This window comes from Alexandromys fortis, unplaced genomic scaffold (assembly GCF_014885135.2).
Source record: "Alexandromys fortis isolate MF-2015 unplaced genomic scaffold, M_Fortis_MF-2015_v1.1 scaffold_58, whole genome shotgun sequence".
NCBI classification, from domain to species: Eukaryota; Metazoa; Chordata; class Mammalia; order Rodentia; family Cricetidae; genus Alexandromys; species Alexandromys fortis.
Window position 1 is genome coordinate 5814487 of NW_026067940.1, and position 4688 is coordinate 5819174.

At 44.2% G+C, this 4688-nt stretch overlaps 1 protein-coding gene across 5 annotated transcripts in view; it reads left to right on the top strand.

Moving 5' to 3' along the window:
- The first annotated feature begins 4107 nt into the window (after nt 1–4107).
- Nucleotides 4108–4688, top strand: part of Mdm4 (MDM4 regulator of p53) — a 48450-nt gene continuing 47869 nt past the window's right edge. For 3 of the 5 annotated variants that reach the window (XM_050147660.1, XM_050147664.1, XM_050147663.1), the window contains exon 1: nt 4108–4241. The gene's annotated coding sequence lies outside the window, so the exon portion shown is untranslated. Of the gene's footprint in view, nt 4269–4688 lie in introns of all 5 variants that reach the window. The other 2 variants (XM_050147661.1, XM_050147662.1) reach the window with 1 other exon arrangement.

Sequence of the window (4688 nt, forward strand, 5' to 3'; positions counted from 1 at the left end):
AAATAAATAAATAAATAAATAAATAAATAAATAAATACAAGCAAAAACCCAAAACCCAACCAAACAAAAGAAAACCAAAAAAAAAAAGAAAAAAAACCCCAAAAGTGTAATAGGGCCAGGCATAGTGGCATAGGCCTTTAATTCTAGCCCTTCAGAGCAAGGGCAGACGATTTTTGTGAGTTCGAGGCCAGCCTGATCTAATAGTGCAACTGTTCAACTAGGGCTTCACAAAGGATTTGAATTTGTACCCTGAAATCCACATCATAGAAAGAGGAAATCAACTCTGACCTCCACACAATAAATAAAAGTTTTAAAAATCCTAAACAGCCAGGTGATGGTGGCGCACACCTTTAATCCCAGCACTTGGGAGGCAGAGGCAGGCGGATCTCTGTGAGTTCGAGACCAGCCTGGTCTACAGAGCAAGTTCCAGGACAGGCTCCAAAGCCACAGAGAAACCCTGTCTCGAAAAACAAACAAACAAACAAAAATAAATAAATAAAAGTCCTAAACAGAAGCAGGTGTATCTCTGTGAGTTCGAGACCAGCCTGGACTACAGAGTGAGTTCCAGGACAGGCTCCAAAGCTACACAGAGAAACCCTGTCTCAAAAAACAAAGCAAAGCAAAGCAAAACAAAAATCCTAAACATCTAAAGAAATGCATGGAGCAGATAAATATCAGACTTAGGAAAATGATACTCTTTGACTTTAAAGCTGGGAGATGTCAGAGAGGAAATTTCTTTGTGTAGTTAAGTACTGTTCAGTAGGAAGAAGGAAACAATTATTCCTCTTCACGTCCTTATCTATGGATGAGGGAGTTAGTGCTCTAGCTTTGTTCCAGAAAGTTATAATTCAGGAATTGTCTTCTAATTCTTTTAAAATTAAACAGAGCCATAGACAAGCCAATTCATCCATTTTATTTTATAGCCTGAGACACTAAAGATATATAACTGGGTAATATGCTCTGGTTTCAAGAAACAGCTAGACCAGAAATCAGACTTCCTGTTTATGTGAACAGACTTCTTTGAGAAGGAAGTGGCAGATATCAAGATGAGTTATGAACTTTTAACCAGCTTGTTTTTTGCTAAGTTTGATTGGTAGATATGGGCCCTCAACGTGTACAGCACATCAGTGTCAATGTGAAGGATAAGGCTCCGTTTGTTTATTTATTTATTTAGGCAGGGCCCTCCACATGCTGGTAAAGGCTCTATTTTCTAAGCCTTGTTCTGTTTGACATATTTATTAAGACATTGTTTTAACAAGTTAATTATGGCTTGGCACAATGGCACACACCTTTAATCCACCCATAAGGCAGAGGCAGGTGGACCTCTGTGAGTTCCAGACAGTCAGAGCTACAAAGTAGGAGTCTGTCTTCAGAAAATGAAAAAGTTATTTAAGTGTATGGGTGTTTTGCCTGTTTGTATGTCTGTGTATCACTTGTAGACAGTGTCCTTAGAGGCTGGAAGAAAGCGTCAAATGACCTGGAATTGGAGTTACAGATAGGTGCGGAGGGCCAAGTGAGTACTGGGAATCAGACCTGCGTCCTCCAAAAGAGAGGCCAGCACTCTTAATCACCGAGCCATCTCTCCAGTCCCCTTCCTTATTAAGGCTTTAGATGAAGACAAATTGTGCTGATAAATATTTAGACAAATAAAAAGGGAAAGGGTCGACCTTTTGGCTTGCGCCAGGGTGACACTAGCTCAGCCATGATTAGACTTACAATTTCTTCACCTGACTATCAGGCTCCTTTACTGGGCCACTTTCCAGGCCTTCCTTTTTTTTTTTTTTTTTTTTTTACTTTTGAAACCCAGGCTTGGGGCAATTATCTTTATCTGCTGAGTCAGCAGGCTGAGCCTCAGGTCTTAGTTTTTGGAAGCCCCTAAATAGCTGTTTGCAACCTGTGGATTGAGCCCTCTGGCTGGGGAAGGTTGAACCCAAAGACAATTTCACAAGGGTCACATCTCAGATATCCTGCATATCAGATATTTACATTACAAGTCATAACAGTAGCATAAATGAAGCTATGAAGTAGCAATGAAATTATTTAACGGTGGGGGGGTCACCACAACATAAGGAACTATATTGAAGGGTCACCGTGTTAGGAAGGTTGTGAACCCCTGCTCTAGACTGTTCATTTTAAAGAATCAGAACTGTATGAGGGGATTCTAAGTCTGATTCCAGCAGACAGTAGGAGGACTCTAAGTTAGTCAGATATTGTTTAAAAAAATAGCAAATTCCTGTTGGGAAATCAATTAATTTGAGAGTGAATCTCGCAATATAGTTCTTGTGGACGCAGAACTTGCTATGTCAGTCATGTGGGTCATGCTTGCATTTCCAGAATTATCAGGCAGAGAACCACCTCTAGTTCCAGACCAGCTTGACCTATATAACGAATTACAGCCCAGCCTGAACCACAGAACGTGGTCCTGTCTCCAAAACAGAAGAGAGTCAAACCAAATCAACCAAACAAAAAGTATTTGCACGAAGGGAGAAGGGGAAATACTTGACTGGGTTTTACCTAAAAGTGTCCTTCCCTCTCTTTTGAGGAAATCCATTGTTGACTTCAAGCTCTTCGTCAGCGACTGTACTAAGAGAATCACTTCCTCAGTGCCTTCAGAAATCCCTGACTCTCCCACTGGGAAAGGCTCTAAGTAGGAGCCGGGCACAACGGTGCAGGCAATATTCACAGCGCTCTGGAGGCAGAAGCCAGTAGATCTTGGTGTTCAAGGTCAGCCTGGTCTACCTAGTGATTTAGGACAGCCAGAGCTACTTGTGAGATCCTGCCTCAAGGAAAACAAAAAGAATGGGGTAGTGTTTACATTGGAAATAATAAATTCTTACTGTCTCCCAAAATGCCCAATTAATAAATTCGTAGTAGGGACCATGTAATGTGTAAATCAAGGGAGGGTACGGTCTTGTTTTCTTTGCATGACTGCATCTATTTCTGGGCGCCACATCTTAACACAAACAAGTTCTTGTTCAGGTAACTCGGTGGCTCATTGACACGTCAAAAAGAAATAATCAAAGGATCAGTAGGCTTAGCTTGTAGAGAATTGAGAGGACTGGGGATGGGATGTGGAAGCTGTCTCCAAAGAACCGGGTAGTAGCGTGGCCCGCCTTTAACCCAGCACTCTGGATTGCGGCAGAGGCTGGAGGATCTTTGTGAATTCGATGCCAACCTTGTCTACACAGAATGCCAGAACAGCCAGGGATACATAGAGATCCTGTCTCAAAACAAGACAAAACAAAATAAAACAAAAGAAACAAAAACAAAAAACGGGGTAGCATTTACATTGGAAGTAATGAATTCATACTGTCCTCCAAAAACACCCAGCTATTAAGAAGAAATTACAAGACAAAATATTTCAGCTCAGAAAATCCTCTCACTCAGAATTATACCGAAATAAATGAGGTTATCTGGGATAGGTGATGCTGTTTGGCACCGGCAGTTTGCTTGAGGAAGTTTCTCAACCCCAGGGGGTGGTGGGGAAGCTTGACCCGATTCTGTGATCCGAGTTAAGATCCATCTCACTATTCTTTGTCCTTCTCTTTTAGCATTTATCACTTATTTTGTAGTCATTCGTGAATAAACCAATTGTATGTTCCCCATTGAGAAACAACTGGGATGCAGTTTCCCTCGGCGGCCACCCCTGGGGAGTAAGAATGATTAAATTATATTAAGGGTTTTTTGAGGCTCTAAAGGCCACCTCTGATTATGCTCTTAGCTTTCTTCTGTTTTAATCGCCGGGGACATCGCTGTACATATCGCAAGATCTCGACAGGTCTCCCTATTCTTTCAAAAACCTCTTTATGCAGGGCATGGTGTTGCACGCCTTAAATCCCAGCACTCGGGAGGCAGACGAAGTGGACCTCTGTGAGTTCGAGGCTAGCTTGGTTTACATAGTGAGCTCCAGAACAGCCAGGGCTACACACAGATTTCCTGTCTCAAAAGTAAAATAAATACATAACTATCTCTAGCGGTCATCGTCCACGACTGGAGACTCTCTTCCTGGATTAGCATGTACTCGATGGTAGGTTCTTCAGCCTTTCTAGCCCTCTAGTCCTCCACGGGCTCCTCTATGGTTTCGACTGCCTCCCCGGAAGCTCTCGCAAACGCGACTTTGAGAGGCCGGAAGTCGAGCCGCAGCTGCTCGCAGTTTCAAAAATGCTGCGGAGGCCTTAGGAGCTACTCCTGCCGCCCCTCCCCCAGCTCGGAGGGGAAGCGACTCGTGGCGCGACCGTAAGGTGTGGCGGAGGGGTCTGGCCAGCGGGGTATGTGGGGGAGCCTCCGGGAGGCCCGGAGGCCACGTAGTTGGCGAGCAGGCTGGAGGAACCGGGGCGGAGGGCGGCGTGGGCCGCGGGGCCGCGGGAGAGGCTGTGGGGGAAGGGTGGCGCTGCGGCCCCGCGGAGGAGAAAAGTGGAGTGCGGTGAAACGGGTTTTTGCAGTTACGGACTGACAGTGAAGTGATGGCGCTGATGTTTTTAACTGCACCTCAGATTTGAAGAGTGTTGAGAACTTAAAGGGGTCGGAGGAAGGGAGACCAGGAGAGTGACATTGGCGTGATTTAAAAGTTGAATAATTCTTAAGGGCCGCAGACTGTTGGCTCTAGTGTTTGAAAGGTGTTTTTTTGCGGTCCACATACGGACCGCGGGTATTTATTATTATCCTCCACGAACATTAATTTTATTTTT